Source organism: Trichosurus vulpecula, chromosome 6, assembly GCF_011100635.1.
Source record: "Trichosurus vulpecula isolate mTriVul1 chromosome 6, mTriVul1.pri, whole genome shotgun sequence".
In the NCBI taxonomy this organism is placed as follows: domain Eukaryota; kingdom Metazoa; phylum Chordata; class Mammalia; order Diprotodontia; family Phalangeridae; genus Trichosurus; species Trichosurus vulpecula.
Genome location: NC_050578.1, coordinates 81,184,827 through 81,202,017, shown reverse-complemented (window position 1 = coordinate 81,202,017; position 17,191 = coordinate 81,184,827).

Genomic DNA, 17,191 nt, shown 5'->3' with positions numbered 1-17,191 from the left:
GGACAGACTTCCAGAGATACTGGAGGATAAAAGGGGCTGGCATGCTATGTATGGTCCATGGGGTCACAAAGAGTTGGACATGACTGAACAAGAATAATCATATATACACACACATATATACCTACATATGTATGTACAGATACACATACATACACACACGTGTATAATTTGTGGCAGAATCCAAATTCAACCACACCACATTAGTATGCCCATTATTTCTTCCCAACGGAGTGGTAGCTCCTTGAGGGCAGACTATTTGGTTGCTTTTGTATTCCCCATCAATCAATCAACATTTATTAAGCACCTCTGTGTAACAGGCACTGTGCTAAACACTAGACGTACAAAAAAAGTAAAAGACAATCCCTGCCCTCGAGGGGCTTATGATCTTGGCACAGCAGCTGGCCCATTTTTATTTGGTCCAGATCAATCATTTCATGGGTGAGGAATGACAGAGATGTGGTAGCAGCCAGGAAGGTCCAACATCCTGGCAGGTGACCTGTGAGAGGCAGAGCCAGTCAGCAGCAAGGTGCAGAAAGGAGATGCAGCTTAGCTGTGAGGACTCAGGTCTGGATGTTGTTCTGCCCCAAGGCTGCCCTTCATCTCAGATCATGAGTTTCCTAGAAGGTTCGTGCCTCTTTCTTATCAGCAGGGTAGTCTGTGGATTATTGAACTCATTCTTATATGGGGGCTGAGAAAGGAAAGGAATAAGCATTTATGAAGCATCTACTGTGTGCCAGGCACTGTGCTAGGTGCTTTACAAATATTACCTCATATGATCCTGACAACCACCCTGGGGAGTGGGTTCTATTGTTATTTTTATTTTACAGTTGGGGAAATTGAGGCACAGAGAGGGTAAGCCAAAGCATTTTCTCTTGCTTCATTGCTATTCAGTTCTAATTAAGTGGTGGGGGAGGGAAGGGGAAATCACCTCCATTCACCAGCAATCTGGAGCTAATAACCTTAGAAAACACTGAGCCAATAAGAAGGAAGTAGCATGGTACAGTGCTCAGTGTGGAGTCAGAGCCCTGGGCTCAGAGTCCCACCTGCTATTTAATAATCGGGTGACCTTAAGCAAGTCACTTAAGGCCCTCTCAGTCTCCTCACCTGGCCTAGATGATATCTGAGGGCCCTTACAGCTCTAGACCTTGTAATTCTTGTCCTTGTCAGGCAGCTAGTGGGTCTCCAGAGGCAGGTCTCGGACTCAGGTCTTGCTGACTTTACGACAGCCCTTTATCAGCTATGTCCCGCTGCCTCTTGCTTGTCCATAATAGGCACTTAACAAATGTTTTATTGAATTGAAGTGAATATCTAAAATCTCTTTCAACTACAAAATTCTATTATTCTTAGAACACAATGGGTTACTCTTTTAGCACTATTAAAAAACCCCACCTATTCCTCTATTCCCACTAAGGGCAGTTAAGAACAAATGAGCCTCCTGGTGCTTCTAGCCAAGGAAGATTTTAGGTTCTAATGTAATCGTCTTTTCAAAAACAGGCTGGTGCAACCTCATTGAACCATCTACTTTGGTGGACCATGGTCTTTAAAAACAAACACCACATCCATCCATTCAGGCGCCTTGGTCCTAAGTCTTGCCTTGAGCAAGGAAAATGGAACGAAATGAGTTCCCAAGTTCTTTCAATCCTTATGACTAAAAAACATGTGATCGGACTTGCCCTTGATGAATTTGGTCCACTATTTTAGGCAATTCTAAGTTCTCAGATATGTTTGACCTCATAAATATTTGGTAAGCTCTTATTATGGAGATGTATTAACATCTATGTTTTATGCACCCTGAAAAGTTTTAATCCCAAATAATCTTGAAAGTAAGACTTCAGCTTAGGATACTTTCCTTAGGGGTACAAGTTAACATTTAATAAATGCTTACTGGTTGAGTGATTTCTCAAAGAATACCCTGCACTTACCTCCAGGTTAAAAATAAAACTGCATTGGTCATTATCCCCCGCTAAGAGCCACAACCTGGTGCATACCCTGATCCTACCCTATGCACCTCCCACCACTTCCTGAGCTTAAGAGGACTGTGTTTCTGACTAAGTAATGCCATCAAGAGAAGGTAATATTTCAAGTTTGACAAGCAGTTACACCTTGGCTTGTGATGAATGACCAACAGACCTGTTCCTTGGAGAGGACAGAGGAGGGTGTGGGATAGTGGTACGTAAAAGGGGAACAGTACGATTACTGTTCTATTACAGGTTCAATAAAAAATACCAATGAGATGTCTCGCTTAAGCTAGGGAAGTTAAGGGAAAGGATGCTACCACATGATTAATCTATTATGCTGATTGTCCTATGCAACTGTGGCACCCCCAGTGGCACACTCTTAGGTTAGGGCACACTCAGTCGGCATTCCATTCAAGAGCATGGACCATCTCCCTTGACTGCTTTTGTCAATCATAACGACAAGTGCTTTAATTGTCTGCTAAGCTAGAACTCCATGGCTGTGCTCAATGGGTGACCTGCCTCTTTTTGGCTTTATAGTAGGAAGATGATTCCAGAATTGCATCTGATCCTAAGAATATACTACATTGGCAGGTCTGTGACCTTGAGATGACCGAGTCCTGGGCAAGTTGGCAACCTTCAAATATCTTGGAGACCTTGTGAGTTTTAGAAGGTCATGAGTTCCCAAGAGACCAGAGGTTTTGGGGTCCACCAAAGTAGACGGTTTCACAGCAGAAGCAGCAGAAGCAAGAGTGGGCTAGTGCAGCAGGAAGACTTGACACTGGATGGAGACAGAGGCGGCTAGTAGATAAATAGAGTGATGGGTCTGGAGTCAAGAATACTTATTAACTATGTGACTTAACCACTGACTACCTCAGTTTAATCATCTGTAAAATGAGAGTGATGATAATAAACACCCACTTCCCCAGGTTGTTGTGAGGATCAAATGAGATACTTGTGTGTGTGTGTGTGTGTGTGTGTTTTTCCTGTTTTCTTTCACAAGACCAATATGGAAATATGTTTTACATGACTGCAAATATATAACCTATATCGAATTGCTTGCCATCTTAGGAAGGGTGGAAGGGAGGAAGAAAATTTGGAACTCAAAATTTTTTTAAAAGGATGTTAAAAATTGCTTTTACATGTAATTGGAAAAAAATAAAATTATTCCAAAAAATGAGATATTTGTAAAAGTGCTTAACACAGTGGGTGCTAAATAAATGCTTCTTTTCTTCCTTTCTTGGTATTTGATCAGACAGTGCTTAGTCGAGATGAAATGTGAAATGCCTAATTAGTGGTCTTGCAAACACCGTTTATGCTCTAAGGAGGCTTAAATATTAGCTTCTCAGCTGAATGTACTACTGTCAATGTTGGGTTACCGAATTAGGTTCTAATCCTCTCTAATGCTGCTGCGATCTTTACAGCTATCACTGTTTCTGTCCAGGAATTAAAGGACCCCTTTTAGGCCCAATCTCTGTTGTCAACTAGGTAATTCCTTTCCTTCTTTCCCAGACCTCCTGGAGGTGAAAGGGGGAATCCTAGTCTACAGCTAAAGGTGAATTTACCCCTCAGGAACCTGAAGCAAGGGTGGAATGAAGTACCAGAGAGCTTAATTCCCTTCTTGAAGAGTCCAACACCCCCAGAGCAATGGGCCCAGGGCAAACCACAAAGGGAGGCCAAAGACAAGGACTGGGCCTCAGTTGGTCTAGTGCCTATCTAGCCACTGCAATAAACAGTAAAAAATGTCCAAAACTGTATTTTTTGGACGAAAAAAATCTTTGGCAGATGTAAAGTGAGTGGGTCTAAACTGTGTAACAACAACTAGTGCATTTATATAGCGCTTAGGTACTGGGCAAAGCAATTTACAGATATTATCTCATTTGATTTTCACAATATTCCTGGCAGGTAGGCACTATTATTATCCCCATTTTACACTTGAGGAAACTGAGAACCCCAACTTATACATTCAAGAAAGAAATAAACCAGAAGAAGCAGCAGGTGCCCAAAGCCCAGGCTCAGGCTCACCTGAGCCCAAGAGTGAGATCTGACTATCATTGTTAGAGACATCACACACACTGTCTCTCCCCCTCCCCCTCCCCTTCCAGGGAGAAGCTTGAAGAGTCCTAACTACCTCTCCAGATGGAAAGAGAAGAGATGCAGAGAGAAAGTCACTTTCTTTATAGGGTCCACTGAGTTTGCAATTCTTCTAGCCCAGAGGCCAATAAGGTGATTGCTTCCTCATCCCTAAACCCCTAAATCCTTTAGCCCCAAGCTGTTTTCCAGGAAGGGGCACTGGCATGGGGAATGTTCAATCCACCACTTCCTCATTGGGTTAGAAACAAGAAGGGCTCAGGCGGCTTGTTTCATGCCAAGGAAAAAATATATCCACTGTTTCGTACAAAATGGGTTTTTGTAAGACACTCAAGGCCACTGACTGTCTGTCTTTACCTTGGGTTCTTCCTCCTGCCAAGGGAGGGAGCTCTGTCTCACTCAGATGGGTCTGCCCCATCTCCTTGTCATGCAGGCAGTCAGTCATTCATATGTCATTATCTTACTTGGGTAGCCACATTATATAATCTGATCCCAAACTCCTCTCCTCTTGCTGCTGTTTTCCAGGACTGAATACCCCTAAACAGGAATTAAATTAGTGCGAACATGTGCTTGAAGCCCCTTCTCCTCTACCCTACTTCTGACCTCACTAAAACATGGTGGCTTCCAGTCCCTGAAATAGTGCCCTTGTTTCTCTAATTGTATAAATGTGCTGCTATAATTCACCGATCAATTGTTCTGAAAAGCTACACAGATAGGGGAAATTCACAGGAGAAATCTACCTGCTAAATAGAATATGGTTTTGCTTGTGTCACAAGGGCTAGGGAAAGAGATGGGGTGGGCCTTGGATAAGGAAGGGAGATACCTGCACCAATGGAATCACAAATATTTTGGATCATTTAAATATTATATCTGATGTGACCATACCAGATGGCCTAGAGGCAAGCTGGGAAGATTTTTGTTTATTTGTTTTTTAAGATAGAGAAAGTGGTTTGTTGGAGAAGATACTTAGGAAAATATATATTAAGACCGGGTCCCCTGTCGTGCTTAAAAAAAAAAAAAAAGTAAAACTACTCTCCACAGTAGAATGCTTGCATTTCTCTCTACCTTCCTGTCCATCCCAAGCACACAGCTTTTCTTTTCCTGTTCCACCCTCACCCTGTCCTGCAAATGGAGGAAAAAAGAAAAAGGAAAAATAGTGAGTGATCACTTAGGGTTCCCAAATTTAATTCCCAAACATTGCCTTTTCATAATGGGAGTGGGAAAACACACACACACACACACACACACACACACACACACACACACACACACACACCTGTCCCATAAAGATGCTAAAAAGACTAGCTATACGTATATAGCTCATCACCACCACCTAGAGGTTATAATCATAATTCTTCTTCCATTTCAATGAACTGCAAACATTTAAATTTTTTTTCAGACAAAGATCTTCCTTCTCTCCCTCCCACCTCCCCATTTTTCTCACTTAGAGAACAAGAAAAAACAAATTCCTGTTACAAATATGAGTAGCCAAGCAAAAACAAATTCTCCCACTGGCCATGTCCACCAAAAAATACGTCTCGATTTGAGCTATCTGGGGGTAGGAAGTATGTATTATTGTTAGTCCTCTGGAATGATGGCTTATCACAGTGTTGATGTGAGTTCTTAGGTTATTTAAAGTTGTTCATTTTTACAATACTGTTTTCATTATATAAATTGTTCTCCTGGTTTTGCTCACTCTACTTCACATCGGTTCATACAAGTCTTCCCAGGTTTCTCTGAAACTTTCATCATCATCCCCTTCATCACTACTTATAAAACAACACAGTACAATATATTATAATGCGTTCAGCCATTCCCTAATCTAAGGGTACTCCCCCAGTTTCTAATTCTTTGGCCCCGCAAAAAGAGCTGTTATAAATATTTTTGTGAACATGAGTCCCTTTCTTCTTACTTTGATCTTTCTGAGGGCATGGACCTGGCAGTGGTATCTCTGGATCAAAGGGTTTCATATTTTAATAACTTTTGGGTCATTGTTCCAAATTGTTTTCCAGAATGGCTGAGCCAGTTAGTTCACAGCTCCAACTAGGATATATTAATATACCTGATATCCCATAATCCCCAAAGCATTTGTCATTTTCTTTTATTCTTTGTATTTATTATTTTATAACTACGTACATTTTCAATTTAGCAGCATGCTCTTCTCCCCAGCTACAGTTAACATTCATTGGTGGGGTGCAGTATTTGAAATATAAATGAACAAATAAAGAGCTGGCAGCATCAATTGAGGAATGGCCGAACAAGTTGTGGTATATGATTGTGATAGAATATTATTGTGCTATAAGAAATAATGGTGGGGATGGTTTCAGAGAAACCTGGGAAGACTTGTATGAACTGATACAAAGTGAATTGAGCAGAATCAGGAAATCACTCACTGTACAGAGTAACAGCAGTACTGTAACAATGATCAACTGTGAAAGACTTTAGGTACTCTGATCAATACCATGATCCAAGACAATTCTGAAAGACTCATGATGAAAAATACTATCCACCTCCAGAGAGAGAACTGATGAACTGAGTGTAAATTGAAGTATACTCTTTTCACTTTCCTTATTTTTTTTTGCTTTTTTTTACAACATGGTTAATATGGAAATATGTTTTGTATGATATTACATGTATAATTTATATCATATTGCTTGCCTCTCGACAGGTATGGGAGGGATTAAGGGAGGGAGAGAATTAGAAACTCAAAATTTGGGGAAAAAAGGGTAAAAAATAAATTTCAAAAATAAAAGTATAAAAACTTTTTAAAAAGCTGGCAGATTTGTTTAGTCATATCTTCCTATCTCCATGTCATTACCTAATACACATCTTCTATTTCTAGTATTATACAAAATGAAACCAGAATCAAAGGGCTTCCAGGCTCCATTTCTTCCCTCCCCCTGGCCTAACCAGAGAACTAGCCTCAATTTTAAAAAAAAGGAAAATATGCCTTTAAAATATTAAATTCAAGCCACAAATTTGTGGAATTTACCTCCAACACATCCTTTAACTCATTCAGTAGAGACAAGTAAACAGAAAGTACAGATTCTATATAATAACCATGTTGGCTAAAAAACAAAGCTAAAACATCTGGGAGAAACATTCAGTCAATAATCTGTAATGGCCACCCACACATCACTGTCCTGGGTGAAGAAAATGTGTCCTAGGTCCCAAGGATCTCTATAGCATCAGGGTTTTTGAAGTACCAGAAGAAGAGAGAGCGTAGGGGAGTGGATAGAGTGTTACGGTTGAAGTTGACAAAATTCGGTGTTCAAATCTCACCTCAGACACTTATAAACTGAGGGACCCTGGCTGAATTACTTAACTTCTCTGTTTCAGTTTCCTTATCTGCAAAATGGTGTGGCTGAAGTCAATGACCTCTAATGGCTCATAGGGTTTTAAATCTACAATCCTATGAAGCCAATGGTATCCCTCCAGGAGAAAATGATTGGGAGACAAGAACTTCTACGGTCAATTTATAATTAAACCACCAGCTTGGTTTCACATTTTAGACATCACTTAGATTTCCTACATCTCATCAGGCTGGCTCCAAAAGTCCCATTTTAGCACACTGGTGAAGTGTTAGTGGAACAATGAATTGGTCCAGTCATTCTGGAAAACTATTTGAAACTATAACCCAAAAGTCACTAAATGGTGTGTGTTCTCTGACTCAGTAATACTACCTATGCCCATACTCCAAAGAGATCAAAGACAGAGGGAAATGACCCACATGTACAAAAATATTTATAGAAGCCCTTCTGGTTGTAGTAAGCTAAAGGTGTGTCCATAAACTGGAGAATGGATGAACAGATTAGGATATACAAATTAAGGAAATATCATATCATAAATGATTAAAAGTATAATTTCAAAGAAACCTGGGAAAACTTGTATGAACTGATACATAGTGAAGTGAGTGGAACTAGAAGAGTTTATATATTATTGTAAAGACAAAAAATTTTGAAAGACTTAGAAATTCTGATCAACATAATGATGAATCATAATTTCAGAGGACTCATGATGAAACACGCTATCCACTTCTGAGGAGGAGGAGGAAGAAGATAAGGAAGAGGAATAAAAGAAAGAAGAGGAAGAATAGGAAGAAGAAAAAGAAAGAAGAACCACTGAATTTTTTTTTAAATTCAAGATGAGAACAGAAGTAAATTCATAAGGAAACACAGACAAGAAAGATTGATTTGAAAATAACACGCTGAATTTTTATATTGTTTATTTAAAAAGCAAGCTGTATAGAATGGATTTGCAGTTTCACATATAAGTCTCTTTTTTTGTTCTATCTTGTATGAAGAAATATTCTTTTTTTTGTGGTTATAAAATTCAGATTTTTTTAAATGAAAAAAAAAAACAGTAAAAACTGTCTTGAAGAAAGCAAGGCTCTACCCAGAAAAGAACAGATATCTTCAGCAGCAGCCAATTGGTACATGTTTCTTTGTTTCTGAGAAAACACAAATGAACAATATTGGACTAAAATAGCTTTTGCAAATTGGTACCCCTTACAGACAAAGAAACATGCTCTCTGAAGCTCTGAAGCAAAGTGGCCGTATTTTCTCAGAATTGATCTGCTGCTTGCCCACTGGTTACCATAGTTACATTACCAGATCTCCAAGATAGGCTTAAGAATAAATGGATCTGATCCCACAATCTCAGTAAAGGGACACCTCCTTGGAGAAGAGAGATAGGAACAGGTGACCTGGCCTTCTACCTGTTTGTGTGTAGGTGAATGTTTTTAACATGCTGGTTACTGAGACTCACAATTAAGCCATTAACTTAGTTTAATAATTAACCTCATCTCCCTCCACAATCCTTCATCAACCAAGTCTAAAGGTTCATAGTTCCAAATGCATAATATAACACCATATTTGATTGAAATAGCTACTTTGTAAATTTATGTATTTCCAAAATTTCTGCAAACCTGCTGCACCCAGCACAATACAACCTTGCTAGTTAGGTGACTTTGGTGCTGCTGCATGGGTTTTGAGACAAGTTTGCTCACAGTTGATGTACAAACCACAAGAACTGGGCAAGTGGGAACCTCTGACTTCGATCCCTAATAAGAGCCTTGCCCCAAGTGCCAGCTGGTGACTGACTGATAGATGGGTTCTGCCAGCAAGACTCACCACTCCTATCAATTTAATTCAACAAACATTTATTAGTTACCTCCACTGGGCTCTGTTCTGGGGATAGGACTCTCAGGGCTCATTTTATAAATTTGCTTTTTCCTAAATCATATTTCTTTAAAATAAGTCACTCCTGTATTGTCAAATTCACTCTCACTCAGTCCTAAATATGCATTGGCTTGAAATTCCCAAAGCCTGAGGTTGAGGATTTAAAAAATCACATTGAAAGATACCAGACTTGCTTCATCTGATCCAGACAACAAGTCGACAAGCATTTATTTGGGCTTATTATGTGTTGGGCACCATGCTGAAAACTGGGAATACAAAGAAAGGCAAAAGACAGTCCCCACTCTCAAGGAGCTTACAGACTAAGGAAGGAGTCAACATGCAAAAAAAATTATGTACAAACAAGATAAATTGGAACTAATCAATGGAGGGAAGACACTGGAATTAAGAGGGATAAAGACTTCCTGAGGGTAGGATTTTAGTTGGAACTGAAAGGCAACCAGGGAAGCAGAGAGGCAGAAATTATGAAGGACAGCATTCTAAGCATGGGAGTAACTAGGAAAAATGCCCAGAGGGAAATGTCTTGTGCCAGGAATAACAAGAGGGCCAGTATCACTGGATCAGTGTGAGGGGCGGGGCAGGAGAAGAAGGGAATAAGGTCTAATAAAACTGGAAAGGTAGGAGGGGGCTAGTTATGAAGGACTTTGAAGACTAAGCTGAGGATTTTATATTTGATCCAGGAGGTGATTGAGAGCCATTGGAATTTGTTGAGGGAATGCCATGTTCATATCTGTATTTTAGGAAGATCATGTTGGGAGATAAGTGAAAAATAGACTGGAATCAGGAGACTTGAGACAAATTATAATAGTCCATGTATGAAATGATGAAGACCTATACCAAGGTGAGGCCGACAGAGGAGAGAAGGTAGAATATAGGAGAGATTATATGAAAATAAAACCAATATGACTTGGCAACCTACTGGATGTAGGGGATAAGGAGAAAATGAAGATGACACTGAGTCTGTAATCCTGGATGACGGAGAAGATGGTGGTATCCTTGGTAGTAACAGAAGTTCAGAAGAGGGTTTATAGGGGAAAATGAGTTCGGTTTTGGATAGATACCCATGGTACGTCAGTCTGAGATGTCCAGTAGGTGGTTGGAAATGGGCATCTGGAAGTTAGGAGAGAGGTTAGGGTTGGATACTTAACAATAATAACAATAATAGCATTTATATACCACTTTGTGCCTCACAAAGCACTTTACAAATACTATTTCATTTGAGCCTCACAATCTTGGGCGCTAGGTGCTTATTATTCTCCCCATTTTACAGATAAGGGGACTGAGACAAACAGAGGTGATTTGCTCAGGGTCACACAGCTAGTGTCAAAGGCGAGACATAAACTGAGGTCTTCCTGACTCCAGATCCTCACTTTATCCAGATCTCACTCACCCCCACAACCTAGCTGAAAATCATCAGCAGAGATAAAAATGGAAGCCATGGGAGCTAATAAGATCACCAAGTGAAAAAGTAAAGAAGGAGAAGAGGGTCGAGGACAGAGCCTGGTGGGACACCCACCATCAGCAAGTGTGACTTGGACTGAGAGTCAAAAAAGGAGATTGAGGAGTGGCCATATAGGTAGAAGGAGGGCCAGGATATAGTTTCACAGAAACCTAGAAAGAAAAGAGTATCAAGAATAGGGCAATGGACAACGTCAATAGCTGCAGAGAGATCAAGGAGGGGCAGGATTTAGAAAAGGCCATAAGATTTGGCAATTAAGAGATCACCAGTGACTTTGGAGAGAACTTTGAGATTCACCTCTAAGGATGGAAGAAAGAGTGGAGAAGGGAGTGGGAAGAAAGCAAGCAGGAGCATTGATTGTAGGCAGCCTTGCCAAGGAGTTTAGCCATAGAAGGGATGAGAAATGTGGGATGACAGCTAGCAAGGCCAGACGATGCAAGTGAGGGCTTTTTGAGGATGGAGGAGATGGCTGCATGTTTGTGAGCAGTAAGGAAGCAATCGGATCAGAAAAAAAATGGAGTTAAATGAGAAAGTTGGGACGATGGAGGGGACAATGGGCTGGACAAGGTGGGATGGAAGGGGGTCATTTGTGCCTGTAGAGGGCTGACCTCCACAAAGAGCAGGGGGAGACAGGTGAAGGAGGAGATGGTGACAGAAGGCATCTGAAAGATGTGAGGTGAGGAAGGGTGGAGGAGGAGCCTCAGACTTTAAACCAATTCCTACATATCCAAAAGGGTGTCATCGTTTTCTGATCGTCCTCTCACCTGCAAAGATACTTTGGTCTGTGTTCATGCACAGATGTTACAGTGAACTAACATAGCCTAAGCTATGGCTTTCCTCTTTTCCTCTGAGCAGACCACAATAGGCCAATGGATATAAATTATGGGGAAGCTAGGTGGCACAGTGGATAAAGGACTGGGGTTGGAATCAGGAAGATTCATCTTCCTGCGCTCCAACCCAGCTTCGGACACTTACTAGCTGTATGACCCTGGGCAAGTCCCTTTGACACTGTTTGCCAAAGTTCTTCATCTGTAAAATAAGCTGGAGAAGGAAATGACGAACTGCTTCAGTATCTTTGCCAAGAAAACCCCAAATGGGGTCACAAAGGATTGCAACATATGATCATAAATTTAGAGTTAAAAGTGTGTGGGTTGGATAATTGTGAAGACTTCACAGGGTATGTCTAATGGAGAGGTTTTGGGATTTGGCCTTGTAATTTTGGGAAGGCAAATGCCCTTCCCCCTCTCTCTCAGACATTAGAAGATAATGAACTTCCTGCAAGCTATTTGTTCTCTGCTCCAGGAAGGGTCTCTCCTTCCCCCATCCCATTTCTCCTCCTAGACTTTCAGACGCCACCCTGGCAGTTGAGTTCTGATAGGGAAAAACCTGAACGAACCGGATCAATCTTGGTCCTCTGTGTAGTTTTCGCTCCTAGATTGTAAGCCCACCCACCCCAGCCAATGGTGAGAAGGGATAGAGGTGGGTGGGAATCTTCTTCATTGAGAGTATAAATTAAGGCAGGTTCCCTTTCACCTTGCCTCCTCCCTTATGGAGGTGTGCCCAAGTCTTGCAAGGTTTGTATAATAAAATTTACTTTGTTTCTCTTAAAGATGTCTCTCCTATTATTTTAAAAGTTCTGTCCCATACAAAAGGATCTTAGAGCTCATCTACTACAAACCTCTATTTTTACATTCAAGGAAACTGAGGCCTACAAAGAGGAAATTATTTGTCTAGGGTCATACACTCAGTAAGCGGAAGTGTCGGGTCTCAAACCAAGATTTCTTAGCTATAAATCCAATGCTTCTTCGACTAGTCTGTGAATTAGCACTATCTTGTAGTCTCCATTTTCCTCTTTTTACTGTATTTATATAAATTCTCCAGACATGTCTGTATACAAGGCTGGAGATTTTATGTTGCTGTTTTAAGGTCTCATATTTGTTCCTCACTATAACATCTATTCTATTAAATAGTTAGGTAGTAGAGGTTTTATAATTCCTATTTGACAGAGACTGAAAAGTAAAGCTCAGAGGCTAATTAGCTTTTATATGATTATAAGGTAAGTGGGGGGAGGGAAAAGAGGGAATTTGTACCCCTTCCCCCAAGGGACTTACAGGTTTGATCACTTTTAAAGTTCCTAACACCCCTTTACATTTCCCTAGGTTATTGAAGTAAATCCAAGGAATGCCGAGATAATTAATTAGCAAACCTGTTCTCCCTGTTCTACTAGCTTATAAAAGCTTGTATGATAAAATGGCACAGGAAGCAGAGCCAAGAGAACTCAGGGCCTGCATTCCCTGTGGAATTCAGGTTATAATTGGGGAAACAAGCAGCAAGACTGTTGACTGCTTTATTCCTATTTCTCGTGATTTACCTTCTATTCTCTTTTAAAACGATGTCCTTTTTGTATTGCTAATGGATGAAGTGCTGGGCCTGGAATCCGGGAGACTTGAGTATAAATCTCACTTCTTACACTTAATCTGTGGCCATGGACAAGTGACAACCTTTTTGAAACTGCTTCCTCATCTGTGAAATCTTGGAATAATAATACCTGCTTCATAAGGGTGTTGAGTCTTAAATGGGATAATGTGTACAACGTGCTTTGCAAAATCCAAAGCACAATATGTGCTTTACATATACAATTTATAATTATTATAATTATTAATATTGTCTCATGGGGCCCCAAGGGACTAGGTCCCATGGCTGATAAAAAGTGAACCCAAACAGGTTTGACTTCCAGACGGAAATGCCAAGAGTAGTTTACAAAAACTGTCAACATGGCATAGTAGTCGTTTTTTGCGAACTTCTCCAACCTGAAAAACTTTTAAAAAATTATTATCCAACAAAAACAGAAAAGCTAAAACAGAATCCATAAGACAAGAAGACAGAAATACTGCAAAATCTCAGCAAAAAGTTCACAAAACACATCAGAGCCCTTAGAGCTCCCACTCAGTATTCCCACCCCACAGCTGCCTCTACATCTTGGGCAAGAACAGCATGGATCTAGAAGACTGTGACCGAAGAAGGTCATTATCAGTGAGCTGGACACTTACTGATGAATCCTTCAGCATGGCAAGACATGAAACAACTAATGGAGAACCTGCCAAAAGGCAGGCATGTCCTTTGAGAGTCAAGCTACCTCCAAATCAAAATGGGTCTTTGTAAGAAGCCATCCACTGTGCAGAAGCTTCCTCGAACCCTTAAGATGACTCTGCCCTGAGGTGATTGGTGAGTGAATCCTTGCTAGGATTACCATTTCTTGAGGAGTCCCAGACATGCTGCCCACTTCACTCCTAGCTCAAAGTACTCTCCGGATTGCTGCACCTCTCCACCAGCTGCTTGGCCCTCACATGGGTACCTTTCCTCCTCCCTCTGATTTCCAGCTTCCCTGAATATGTTATCTTCCTCTATTAGAATGTAAGCTCCTTCAGAATAGGGGCCATCTCGTTTTATGTTTATATCCCCAACACTTAGCACAGTGACTAACACTTAAGAAATTCTAATTTCATATTATACATATTTATATACACACAAAAATACATACATGTATGTCTATATATTAATATACAGATATGTGTATATACATACATAATACACACAGAAGTCCACTAACACCTGAATATAGTAGACAAATATGTGTATACACACACATATATACTCCTACACAAGCCTATATTATCATCTATTTAATATTTATAAAGCATTTGAAAGTGCCTGGCACATAGTAGGTGCTTAATACCTATTCTCTCCATTCCCTTTGTCCTATATTGTGTGTGTGCGCGCGCGTGCGTGTGTGTGTGGAGAGAGGAGAGAGAGGAGGGTGGGGAGAGGGGGAGAGGAGGAGAGGAAGAGAGAGAGTGCACACATGTGGTAAAGTCGCTTTCTGATTTTGCCTTTGTGTGGAACGAATGAAGACCTCTCATAAAAGAGGACAAATTAAATAAATAGAAATGAGTAGGATAGTGAGTTCCATTTCTCTACTTAGATATTTTCCTTTCTGTAAAGCCATTTCTCTACTTAGATGTTTTCTCCTCCATAAGCTAAGCTAGTGACCATAAGGCACCCGAGGTTAAGAACAGGACACAGGATGCTCGCATCCTGCGTATTTACCTAATGGCGAGAGGCCTGAAAGAAAGAAGGGTTGAGGTGAATAAGTCAGCAACCATAAAATCCTCTGAAAGTAAGGATAGGACACAGGATGCTCATCCCCTGTGTATTGACCCCAGGATACGGGACCCTCAGCTCAGCAGAAAAATGGATGAAAAGCCGGAAAGCCAGGTGCAATGTAGATGTGCAAGACCAGTTAGGTACGAATGATGAGAGACAAGGTGTAAGGGTGCCGGGGATATCCGTCACAGATGTAAGGGTGATGGGAAAGGCTAGTTTGCCACAGATGTGAAGATGAAGTAACCAACAACTGGCTTCTGCCTGTCACAGATAACCAAACCATTTGTTCATTGTTATTGTCATTAAGATAGATTTATCACTTCAGATTGATTGGAGAATGGGATAAGAATGGTGGGAAGGTCATGTCTGTCACCTGCTTGTCAAAAATAACCATACTGTTCGTTCCTTGCCATTGTCCCTGGGATAGATTTATCGCATCCAGATTGTACCCTCAAAGCTTACATCTGCAAGCTGAGAGGAAGGAGGTTGGGAGGGGGAATTACGGTTAGGGACTTATATAAACACCCCAATTTTCTGTGTCCAGCGCGCTCTGACACTGAGAGAACCCCGGTGCTCCTGGTGTCCGAGTTGCCCTTTCCCGCGGGATCGTAATAAATTTTCCTTTCTACTTTCACCTTGAGATGCCTGTTTTTAATTCTTGGATTTGTCAAATCCATCACAAACACCTTTTTCACATTGTAGGTGGCAATATTTGCAGAGAAGGACCAGGAATTCACCGAGTCATCAGCAGAAACAATGATCTTCCTAGGTTTGGAATACCTCCGTATATCTTTCTCTGTCCACTCATTTCCATGGACAAGTCGAAAAAATTCAGAAGTAAAAACTAGGGGACCCCTTAACTTCAGGGCTGTTTTGTAGGTTAATGGGAAAATGACCACTGTCTGGAGTATGATTTGGCCTAATGAAGTTAAGTAACATAATGGTTAATCACCATAAGCTAAAATCAGATATCTAACAAAAGGCAGCTAGCAACACCCCCAAACCCACCCCCACCTCCCATGCAAGGATGGATTTGCAGGAAAACAGAAAAGGCTAAGCCTGAGGGTAATAGCTTGCTAGTATTGCTATGCTATTTGTTCTAAAAGCCTTAGAAATTGGGCCTGGGAAGCCCCTACTCATGCTCAAGGAATACAAAATGAATGTACCTTCCACTAGTTCTAGAGTAAGCATTACGCTTTTTCTAAAAGAACTAGTTGAAATTACTAACGGTATTACAGTCAAGGATTTCATATATATGCCTAGAATGCCTGCAAGTATCTAGCAGAGCAATGGTGGACCCGTTCCTGTGGAGCAGTATCTATCAAAGGCCTTCAGAGCAGCATTAGGAAAAACAGTATCCGAGAGCACAAACTGGAGTAGCATCTGGAAGCATCCAAGATTTTGTTTAGGTCTGTGTCCTTTGATTGTGTTTAAATTGATTTTTTATTGTTTTGATGTATACAAGATGTGTTTACAATTTCCAATTTTTTATACATAATTTCTTTGTCTTAGCATATAATCTATTATTGTAAACATGCCATATGGTACTAGAAAATGTGCATATTCCTGAACGTTTCCACTAAGAAGAAACCATCACTTTTAGCCCCAAAATTTTCAAGTTTGTTCAGTTCAATATTTCCCCATTTATTTGTTCCTTCATCTAGATTTGTGAACGTTAAATTCTCCTACTACAGCCGTATTACTTTGTCACTTTATAAGTCAACTTTTTCTCTCTGAATTTAAATGTTCTATCAATTTTTGCTTATAGGTCTAATATTGATATTGGCTGTCTAGGGTTCAAGTATAATTTCCTTGGTTATCTCTATGGATGTAAATTTTTCTTTTTGCTTTGATTGCACAACTGTAATTCTTGTTTTTATATTCATCTGATGCATAGTAAATTGTGTTCCTGCCTCTCATTTTGATTCTGCATGTCTTTGCTTTTTAGACGAGTTTCTTGTAACAGACTGTGGGGTTGTACTTTAACCATTCTGCCACTCTCACTTCACTGAATCATTTAATCCATATACACTTAGTTACGTAAAAATTAACACTTAAATTTGTTTTCTTCCATTTTATTTCCTTAGTATTTTTTTTGAGAATTTTGTTGTTCTGTCGTATCTTCCTAATGCCATTTGGGGTTTTCTTGGCAAAGATACTGGAGTAGTTTGCCATTTCCTTCTCCAGCTCATTTTAAAGGTGAGGAAAATGAGGCAAATAGGGTTGAGTGACCTGCCCAGGGTCACACAGCTAGTGTCTGAAGCCACATTTGAATTCAGGTCTTCTTGACCTTTCTTCCATGGAGCTTACAAACCACTGGGAAG